The sequence below is a fragment of the Octopus sinensis genome, linkage group LG5, assembly GCF_006345805.1.
Source record: "Octopus sinensis linkage group LG5, ASM634580v1, whole genome shotgun sequence".
In the NCBI taxonomy this organism is placed as follows: domain Eukaryota; kingdom Metazoa; phylum Mollusca; class Cephalopoda; order Octopoda; family Octopodidae; genus Octopus; species Octopus sinensis.
In genome coordinates, this window is record NC_043001.1 from 32,154,856 (window position 1) to 32,167,355 (window position 12,500).

Sequence of the window (12,500 nt, forward strand, 5' to 3'; positions counted from 1 at the left end):
TTGCATTTTGTGCTAATTTCTTCATCGTCATCTCGTTGGAAAACGTCCCAATCGCATTTTCTCCTCTACGTCTTTAAGTCTACCAAAATTTTGAGAATTTTATTTCTTCTAAACTCAGCCAAAATGGGTTTTCTTGTTCAACTTCTTCACGAGTGGGGTAACTGTATGTCCCTGACAGTTTCAATTTGTTTTTTTATATGAAAGTATTTCTCAGAGACGTTTGTTGCAGACATAGTGAAAACGCTGAGCTTTTCATCCTTTTTCTTTTACAATTGTCTTTGCTGATTTTCTTGTCATTCCTGTTGTGGAGTTTCATTAATATTAATAATAATGATGTTTATTTTAGTTGCTGCTGCTTTGAAAGAAAAAGACCTGGAGGAGTTAGAAATCTGATCTAAAAACTTACTGGACTTCTCTCGTAACTATGCCGCCCTTTCTTCTTTATCTTCAATAGGGAACTTTCTAAAACTGCAGGAAACGTTTAAGTATGATTATTATCTGGATATCCAGACGAGTTCTCAGACAATTTTCATGACTGGAAAGCCAAGTAAAAGTCTACAAATTCTGTCTTATTCCATCGTCACCACAAAATTTATTGCGCATTTGAACTTGGACTGTGATAAGGTTATGGCTAATATAAGTAAAATTTAGTTTAAATGGACTAGCTGAATGCTTTTTCACTTCTTCCAAAATTGCGAAACAAAACACTGATCCATGAGGGTGATGATGATGATGATACTGATGACATTGACAACAGCATCAACAGCAATAATAATATAAGTACAGTAACTTTTGGATTGTAGGAGAAGGCAGTCTAGATTACATCAGTTCTAGTACTTAAGCGATCTTTTCAGTGTATATTGGACGGAAGTTAGGGTCTAAGGATATTCTGTCCGATTATTATTCCCCCATTGACGATTAGACAAGAAAACAATATTGATTCTCCTAAAGAACAACTGAGCCCTCTCTGCACCGACTGGGGGTCAATAACTTGTTTGCCAGTGAGAAGCAATGCCGTTACCTCTGTAGATTATAAAGGGCTACTTCCTCATCAGAAGTACGTATTAACTTCTGATATCAACTACTTGCTCATCAGAAGTACGTCCGAACAGAAGTAAGTATGAACAGGGGGGCGTATGTCTGTTAAGACAAGCTACTTGTTAATTTGGTGAGTATTGAATACAGCATGAATAAAAATACAAACCTTACCGTGGTGTGTTTTTCTTATTGAAAAACATTTAATTGCATAGCACAGTGTTATGTATTAGAGGCACAACTTATAAATAAAACAGCTCTAATGCTATGGCAGTATATCAGCTATGGCATGCCAAAATGGAGAACAGTTATTTCACTGCAAGTTACTACTTCTGAAAGCCAATATACAATAAAACGGTTTTAGGTTCATAAAAATGTCATTATCCAGAAACCTCTTCTCCTCTCTACGCTTATGCCAAACAAATTTGGTGAATGGAATGACCAATGGTTATAAACACCGTGAACAAATTATAAACCACCTCGTCTATATGGATGATTTAAAACTGCTTTCAGCAGACAACGCCCAGCTTGATAATCTACTAAAACTTCCCATGAATTCAGTCGGATATCAAAATAAGCACAGGACTATTGAAATATATCAAACTTACTCCCAGAAGGAGCAAACTAATATATTATAAACTGTGAACATTAAATTAGATCTAGACACTGACACCAGAGAATTAGAACAGCACAACCATGACAAATACTTAAGAGTATATGAATTTGGTAAGATATAACGTATAGAAATGAAGGATAACAGTAGAAAAGATTAGAAAAAAGAGTTAGTCAAATATCTGAAACAAAGCTCAACATTTTATTTATAACATTGAGCGATAGGTGTAAATACATTTTTATTGTCATACTCAATCTACAGCTTCAATGAATGAAATGGAACTGTAGTAAAATAAAATGTAGAAAACGCCTCGTTGAGCTCTGAAATCACCATATAAGAGCCAATATAGATACGATATATTAACCTCTACACAAATAACAGATATCGACAAATAGTGTATCTATTACAAGATATCAAATACGGGCCAAGAAAATTTCTTAGACCTAAGTAAAGGTAACTAGATTTCGATAATGACTGAATATGAAGAATATGAAGAAAAACATTTCTCTACATTTAAACAGACTATAAAGCACGAACTGGATGTCAAAATGTGTAAAACAATAGAAAAGCTAACAAGAGAAAAATACTAAAGTAAAAGAGAAAATCATTCCCTGAATGTATTACAGAACGAAAGTGAGAGAAAAGCTACTCTATAGACAATATCTTGCAAGATTTGCTTCAGACAAAGTGAAAGCGGAAGCCAACAATGACCCAATGTCTGGGCTGTATTATACGAGTTCTACACAGTTGCTACACAATAATATAACACAACCCATAACAGGATAGATTCTACGTGATCACTTCCCAACTCTAAAACATCGACACAGCTGAAGCAACTAATACTCTAGTACTCTAGCAATCACTGTGTACCCCTTGTTCATACAACATATGTGAAACACAGTCATTAACTGTCACTAACTCACCACAAAGCTCACGCGAAGCACACTCACAGTATAGCAAAAATAACACCAACGCATATTGCACATTCTCATTTACAACAAATAGACGAAGCATCAGAAACAACAAAACCCTTAAGATGAAAGCAATGTAAATGCAAAATACAAATCTCATCCCAAACCTGCAAAAGACAATGCTGTATACAGTATAGGAACACTCAGGTGTATTCCATGACGCTGGAGAATCTCGCTCAACATTGTTGTAAACGTAATAATAATATAATAATAATAATAATAATAATAATAATAATAATAATAATAATAATTATTATTATTATTATAATGATGACGATGAAAGAAAGAAAATACAAGAGAAACTAAAACGTAAGAACAAAAATATGAAGGAAAACAAAAGAACTGCAACAAAAGACGTGCTTGAAATAAGAAGATAAAAATGCTAGATGCTTCTGGAATTTGGCGAATCTCATTCTAAAACCTCATTCCTTTCAAGTGTATTTATATTGAGTTATATTATAGACAATGAGTTGATCTGAAGCGGTTGCCATAGAGAAATATCTAAAGGCACGTCATTTAGTATCTGGAGGTGCAATTCGACTTGTCACGTCTTTCCTAGCATCACATATGGACATTTGGCTGTTTGTGTTTAATTGAAATAACGTCTGCGGTTTCACTTTCTGTTATTATTCAATAATGTGAATAATATTTAAATGTTCATGTCTCTTCTCAAGAGCGTAAATAGCGTCTATGAATAGCATCCGTAGGTGAATTTTGACTAGCATATGGAAGTGAATGTTGGCTGGCATCTTGAGGGGAATTTTGAATCGTTAAGATTTTTGTCTATGTTTTTATAGCACCATATACATAAAAGAAAAAAATACATATATTTAATTTGATCTTGTTGTTTAACCCTAAGCTGGAGCTAATCAAACAGGCCTATGATCAAAGGTGTTATCACAGTGGCCACTCCATCTTTTATGATTTGTATATCCATGATTCTACTATCAAATATTTTCTTACTGCTGTTATAGGTGGGAATTATACTTGAGAGCATTTGCAAGTAAAAGACAATTAAATTTCCTTTGACTTGTAATTAAAATAGAAATTCAAAATAATTACCTTTAATAAACTCATAAGTTTCTCTTTCTAAATTATAACAAGCATCTTAGGGCCCCTTTAGTTTTTTTTTTTCGTACAAAGATCTTTGTTCGTCATTGATACGACTTAGTGAAGAACTTAATAATTTATTTCCTCAAAGTGTATGTCAGCCATTTTAACCTCTCACAGCAAATCTTGTTTCGAGCTATACCTGGAGAACTTCTCCTGCTTAGGGCCACAAACTATCGAAACGTTATTCAAATATATAATCCCTAGCCAGCAATATGCAAATATATAAATTCTGTGCCTATTACTCGTGGCAATTTTCATATGTAGCTGTTAGAATAGAATACAACGAAATGGTAGAATTAGTGACATCATTAGATTACTTGAGAAATTAAAGTTAAAATATTAATGAATCAGAAATATAGAATTTTTGATTTTGTAAGCCTTTAACAGACGGGTGAATCGATACAGTTAATATTAAACTTTTTCGTATATTGTTTGTCATATGCCTTTTAATTTCAAAATCTATTACGGACTGCTTTGCCTTTCGGTATATGGGCTTCTATAAAATGCGTACGATATGTGCACTGTACCTATGTAAGAAATGACTATCCACACTGAAATGTACACAGAAACAGAATAGTCACGTGAGTAAGGTGTTATAAAACATTGCGAGTGGCTTGCTCTTGGATCGGGAGTTCAAATGAGACACAAATGCATTGTGTAATCTAAGAAAATGTTTATTTCAATGTTGTCTTATTTTACCAAGCTAAATCTATTTATCAGTATTTGGTCATGTATGAGAAAATAACACTAATTAGAAGGTGCCTCATTTATTTTGTCTATGGAAACAGAAGCCGAGGAAGAGTTCTCTGAATGCTTGTGATATCAGAAAAAATAAAATATTGCAATAGAATCATTGACAATGCAAACTTAATAAAATATTTGGAGACTATGCAATCATCTGAACAAAAGAATTGACCACAACAGTTGTGACTGCCTAGATAAATGTTCTTTAGCCTCAGGTCAACACTTATCAGACATATCTATAATGTCTGGTATTTTGCCGCGTATATCTCCACTCAACTGTGATCAAATCGATCCGGGATCAAAGACATTCCGGCCTTGCCCACCCTGTGTTTTTGTGTACTGATGACATTAAATAATGTGTTCATCGTGCTCAAAGATGATAGAGTGTAATTAATAGAGTTTCGAGTCTTAGTTTTACAATTTCAAAGGGCCATGCACTGGCTTCTATACTGGCTTGTGTAATATATCTCTCATTGGCTGTGGAGACTACAGAAACATTAGATTTCCAAATAAAGTGTAAAAACAATATGATATTTTCTCACTCATTTCTTGAAGCTGAAAGACTGATGCCGACCAATTTACCCATAATGCATCCAGACCTGATAAAATAAACATTAGTAAAATAATGGAGCTTTCTAGATGAACTAATTCCCTATGCATTAACAATCTGTCTTATATCACAAAAAATGTTTGGCAATGGTAAAAGTGCCAAATAAACTGTAACTACATTCTGTGCATAATTATTTTTACTGTTTATGCATATTGAAGATTTCACCTGGCATGCTAATGCATGAATATGTAACAAAAATGAATATTGAGTAACAATTATATATAAAGAGGTGAAGAGAAGTATTGGGTTGATGCATTTGAAATAATCTCTAAGATAAATACTACGTATGTGTTTGTATAACTATTTTTAATGCTTAAATTACAATACAAAAAAGAATTATCATTCTTAACAATAGTAGGCATAATTTTTTATATTTGAATATTCAGTAATATAACTGTTGATATATATATATAAATATGTATGTATATATATGTGTGTATATATGTATATAAATATATGTATTTATGTATGTATACATGTGTGTGTGTCTGTGTATATGTACGTGTGTTTACGTAGATCTATCTATCTCTCTATCTCTCTATATATACACAGATATGCGTATATATATGTATCTATGTATATATATATATATATATATAAATACAAAGCCACCTAAACACACACGCACACACATAAACATAACGAAATAAAATTGAATAGCATTTTAGCTTTTCTAAACACAAATTAAAGTTTACTACCTAAGGTCTATTTCATTAATGATAGAAATAAGGCAGAGATGTAACATTGAAATGTTGAAATGAAGTGAAGATGTAAATTATAAAATCATTAAGAAAATTTAAATAATTTAAATATAAATAACCGCCATATTTAACGGCAAAACTGTTTTAGCATTATATATATATGCATCTCTCTCTCTCTCTCTCTCTCTCTCTCTCTCTATATATATATATATATATATATATATATAACTCATGCGTAGTCATGTCTTTTTATATAGGTATATACAAATGTATATATATATATATATATATATATATATGTACGTACTCATGTCTTTTTATATATGAATATATATATATATATATATATACATACACATATGTATGTATGTATGTATGTATGTGAGTGTGCGTGCGCGAGTGTGTGTGTGCGTGTGTATTTATTTATGTTATAAATATATCGTCGACAGATGTTTTGTCGTGTCCGCGTGATTTCAATTTCCTGCTGACTGTGCAGTTCATCTACGTCGATGGCTGAAAAAAACAATTCTCGCGTGAAATAGACAGGAACAAAAATTGCTACGCAAACTTGACTGAAAGCATGATTGTTTTGCTGCCGCTTTCTTTTTTTTTTCCGCATATTCTTCAACCATTGTTTTCGACTTAAAAAGACTCAGTTCCGTTGGTGATAGATTGACACCAGTTCGAGCAGCTCTAAGCTTAATTTTCCCCACAGTTTTTATCTCAAACGCGACCGATTTGAAGGTTGTCTTAGCTAATGTTTGTGAATACTTTTTTGCCCCCATTTTCACTAAGAAATTCATAGTGAAAGTGCTAAGCGTCATGCTATAACGCTGAAAGATAAAGTCGCTATGATAAAACGCCGTGAAAAAGGTGAAAATAGTTGCAATTGCACGAGCTTTTGGGATGAGTCGGACAACTGTATCGATTATTATACATAATAACGACAGGAGTTTAGCACATATCGAATCTGAAGCCCCACTGATGAAGAACACTGTCATCAATAAGAAAATAGGCAAAATCTTTGAAGACATGGAAAGTCTTATTTCTGTTTGGATTGTTAGGTTGAATAGCCAACGTTTTACAAATTTTTATAATTCCATTGATGGATTGCATCTGTAGTTTTCTCCTTTCTGGTTTTGAGAAGCCTAATTTCTCAAGATTGGTATTTAGGCAGTGTGTTACTATCTATCTATCTATCTATCTATCTATCTATCTATCTGTATGTATGTATGTATGTATGTATGTATGTATGTATGTATGTATGTATGTATGTATGTATGTATGTATGTATGTATGTTGTATGTATGTATGTAGTATGTATGTATGTATGATGTATGTATGTATGTATGTATGTATGTATGTATGCATGCATGCAAGCATGCATGCATGCATGCATGTACGTACGTACACGTATGTATGTGTGTATGTATGTATGTACGCAGTGTGGTTGAGAAGACGGTTTACCACTGAAATGACAATTTTTTTATTTTACTGTTATTTCGTTTTTATAAATTACTTATTTCTTTATTGCTTACAAGGGGCTAAATATAGAGGGGACAAACAAGGGTAGACAAAGGTATTAAGTCGATTACATCGATCCCAGTGCGTAACCGCTACTTATGTAATCGATCCCGAAAGGATGAAAGGCAAAGTCGACCTCGGCGGAATTTGAACTCAGTACGTAACGTCAGACGAAATACAGCTAAGCATTTCGCCCGGCGTGCTAACGTTTCTGCCAGCTCGCCGCCTTAAAATTTATAAATTTCTAATTGTGTCTTTGCTATTTTGTTGCGAATTTATTTTGACCTTTTGTACTGTCATGTAGGTGCCTAACTCCATTTTCCGTATCCTATAGTTGGCTGCTTTAAAAGTAATTCTCCATAAGCATGATAACGTTATTGGCAATAAACGACTGCAGTAACGGTTTTTCTGTGCTCAGTATCCAAGAATGTTCAGAATTTTTCATGTTCCACGAGATACATAAGAAAGAGTTTTGTGGAAGAAGGATGGGTTTTGGAGTAGGCGCCACTTTCTCTTTCACTGAAAACCAGTGATTTCTTTTTATTTTATTATTTTTTTTTTATATGTTGTTCCCATTTTCATCACCCGTAACAACATAGTGCAGAAACGAAAGATTGTTTTACCAGACCAAGAAAATTCTATGCATTGAATTCTGTTCCAAAGCAAAAGATCACGAACAGACAAATATTTTCTTTGCATGTAACCATTCGTGAAGCTTTCCAATGATAGAAATCTACATTGCCGTTGAAGATCTACTTAGGTCTGGAAAGATATAAACAGTCACAGTGAAGCAGAGCTAACTTTTATAATAATTTTAAACAGAAGTCCACAGATTTGAAAGGAAGGCTTCATCGATGTCTACTATCTCCAACAGCTCCATGAAAAATGTCCAATATCAAGATGAATGTGAATTTCCTTCCTTAGCGGTTCAGAAATTATGCGACGATGATAAATGTGAAACACTTGTGACTTGTGGACAAGTCATTAATTCAAAATCCAGTGTTACAGGATTATATTTATAGGAAGGTAGTCCTATTCCGTAAGGAAGGCACTTTTCATGTTTTGGCATTGGCAACAAGTTTAATTGTCGAGCATGAGTTATGAGACACATGCTACTGTTTAGGTAGTCTTCACAACGCATCGTGTTTGGTCACTACTACTTTAACAAAAAATATTACGAAGAATACTCACTAGGAGTTCCTGAAAAATAATGCTGTAGTATCAGATATGAAGCAGAAAAGAATACTCTCCACCACTATTTTACATTAAGTCGGTAGGACTCTATACTATGATATCAATGTGCAACGAATGATTAGTGCACTCTCTCTAAAAAGGTGGTAGGGAAGAGAAGGACTGATCTTTTGTCACTTGGAATCCCTGGTCTCAATTTCTCGGATCACTTGTTCTGGAACTATCTTCGTGAACAGGTGTACAGATTGCAACCACGCCTCACTCGCTGAGCAGTTGAAAAGGAGCCAACTGGCTGCTAGGAGAAACCTAATGAAAACCAACTGGCTGCTAGGAGAAACCTAATGAGGCTTTGAAAATAAATTTTCGACGACTTGTAGTAAACGACTCTTGCATCGCACATTTAAATCGAAGAATGAAATAAAGAGTAATGAAAACTCGAACCAAAACATTCTTGAATTCAATCTGCGCAGTTGACAAAGAAGCTGATTATATATTGAGTTTGGCGGTGGATATTTTGAATACATGGTATACTAGATAAAATATACATGTATACATCCATACGGATATGTGTATTTAGGAGTGCATATATATGTATATATATATATATATATATATATATATATATATATGATAATTATTTGAGGGAATATTAATCCTAACTTACAGGGAAAAATATTCAATTAAGAAATACTAAATCAAATTTCACGCAATGTAATATATATATATATATATATATATAAATTAGAAGAAAACACCTTTTATCAATTCAAAATGAACAATTAAATTACACCATCTAGAAAATACATATAATAGAAATATCAAAATTAAAATAACAATAAAATACCAATGATTAAGTAAATTGCAAAAAAATAATAAAAATGTACATATATGTATATATATATATATATACATATATGTACATTTTTATTATGTTTTTGCAATTTACTTAATCGTTGGTATTTTATTGTTATTTTAATTTTGATATATATATATATATATATATATATATATATATATATATATATATATGATGTGAAGACACTGGTGACATGTAGGCAAGTCCTTGATTCAAAAGTCAGTGTTACAGGATTATTTTTTGTAGGAAGGTAATCCTATTCAGTGACGAAGGCATTTCATGTTTTGGCATTGACAACAAGTTTAATTGTCTCGAGTATGACCGCAGCTTTAAAGCTGAAACAATCTAATACTCTGAAGTTCTTGAAATTCTTCTAAACGATATTTGAATCTAAATGTCATACATGAGGAATTACCTGGGCTGTTTATTGTACTTGTGTTTATTGACGTCTGATAGTTTGATATAGTTAACCAAACTCGTGAGTGCTTTATTGATATCTGCCTGGATTTTTAATCACTTTTTTCTTCTTATGCATACATACATATATATATGATAGATCGTTAGCCACTACACACATTTTTTTCTCTCCTTGTTTTCTGTATCCCTTTCTGTAGAAGAGCGTAGGCTCGAAACGTAAAATACTTTTTTTTCCTGAGCGTTATACTAATACATCTGTTTGTTTTGTACACCACTTGTCTTCGTCTTTTGTTTTTTTCCCGAAAACTCTCCCTATACATATATATATGTTTGCGTATCTGTGTGTGTATGTCTATGTATATATATAAACATATTTACATCAGTATACATATATGTATATACACACACATTCAGACACACTCACACACATATCAGTAGATAGATAGATAAATAGATAGTTACACAAGTATATTAATAAACACAGCCGCGCGGTTTAAAAGGAAATAATCTCTATTGTATACACTTTTAAAACATTTCATGACAACAAAATGTGCGCGAAGAAGCAAGCTAAGCGTTTACCAATTGAAACAGCCGCTGGTTCAATGATACAAACTTCCTCTTTTAAGGTGTCCTAAATTGAAACTCTCCATCAAAATTTCGTGTTTATTTATTTTCCAAAATCAAGCTCAAGGAAAAATATTTAAGTAAATTGTTCTTCCTTTTCAAAATTAATTGCACTAAAACAAAGACAATGTATTTCACTAGACATGTGGTAAGAAAAACGTTAAGTGCTTCAGACCATGAGAAGCTATATTCTGCTGGATGGTGTTCACAAGCGCACATATATGTGTATAGTATACACAGTGGGAAATAACATATTAAATAATTACCAAAATAATCATTCATATTATTAGTAATTATTTTCAAGAAAGGGAAAGTCAACGACACTGAAATCTAATCTGATAAAATGCCGAATAAAAGTAGAGAGTGGCAAGTTAGATTGATCTATGGAAAGTACGGTGGCAATGCCAAACAGGTTTCAGCAACAACATATACTCATTTACACATTTACGAGAGCTTACACTGACTGAAAGAATAAAAATTATTATAAAACAAATGATTGATTTGTATTCTAGAATTGTCTCCCTTAGGTTTCTTCGTATGAATTTCTATTACTGATATGATTTTGAGTGAGTGAGTTTTTTTTAATCTCTGCAAGATATAATATATATGCTACTTATCTATATGAAACTCATGCATAAAAAATATCTTGAAATCTCATTCCATTATAGTAATATACTATTTTTAACTGAGTGATATAGGATTTGTTTGCTGGTAATTTTGTTTCTTATTGAGCTAAATATTTTGCGAGTGGTTTGTGTGTAACTCCGCAAATAAACTGTTGGTCGAGCCATTATAGGGAGATTCGTCTTCACCAATATATTGGAAGTACTGAGAGAGGTAATTATAGATATATTTTCATCGTTCATCATTGAACAAAAAAATATTTAGTTGTTCAATGTTTGTCTAATGCCATCAAAATGATTTGAGCCAATGAGAGACCTTACACATTGTCACTTGATGTTCTACACATAACAGCCAAATTTTCCTCAAACTCTACACAATCAATACGAACTGGAAAAACACATTGACTAATGATGCTCTAAATAAAATGTTGGAAATAAAGGCGAGTAAGCTGTGATTGGAATGTCATTGATCATCGCTCCGATTGACCAGAATAAGAGGCCTTACATTATGTCGTTCGATGTGCTACAATTAAGAACCAAATACCAATCTTCCTCAAATCTCACGTAAACATATTAAAGGATAAGACTATATTTAGCAATGTTCTCATAGGCATGCAGTCTGGAATAAAGATAGGTATGCTGTAGCAGGAATAACTTTGGTCATAAATCTGATCAAAACGAACAAAAAAAAAAACCCACCATTATCATAAAAACAAATAAACTGAAGAATTCGATGAATACACTACATTTCACAGCAGCACAATTCAAATGTATTTAATTATTTGTTTGGTCATTTTATTTCAGTGGGGCTAAAAACGTAATATTATGAGGTAAATTGAGGTACTGGATGTCTTAGAAAGGCATGAGTGACTTAAGAGTCGATGCTTCAACGAAAACATTACAAAATATTTATCGTTATTTGGTAGTTTGTTAGTGAAACAATTAGGCAAATATGTAGATGAAATTCCTTATCGTTTGTGATCTGGAAATATAATTTTTGTATTCGATCAAACTGATACAAAGTATAGAAAAGGGCTATCTAACATTATCATCTTTGATTTCATTCTCTTTTACTCTTTTACTTGTTTCAGTCATTTGACTGCGGCCATGCTGGAGCACCGCATTTAGTCGAGCAAATCGACCCCGGGACTTATTCTTTGTAAGCCCAGTACTTATTCTATCGGTCTCTTTTGCCGAACCGCTAAGTGACGGGGACGTAAACACACCAGCATCGGTTGTCAAGCAATGCTATGGGGACAAACACAGACACACAAACACACACATGCATATATATATATATATATATACATACATATATACGACTGGCTTCTTTCAGTTTCCATCTACCAAATCCACTCACAAGGCATTGGTCGGCCCGAGGCTATAGCAGAAGACACTTACCCAAGATGCCACGCAGTGGGACTCAACCCGGAACCATGTGGTTGGTTAGCAAGCTACTTACCACACAGCCACTCTTG

General features: G+C 33.0%; 1 long non-coding RNA gene across 1 annotated transcript in view; it reads right to left on the bottom strand.

Annotated features, from left to right (window-relative positions):
• LOC115212380 overlaps positions 1-12,500 on the bottom strand; it is a 283,564-nt gene that overhangs the window by 48,959 nt on the left and 222,105 nt on the right. The gene's annotated exons all lie outside the window — the stretch shown is intronic.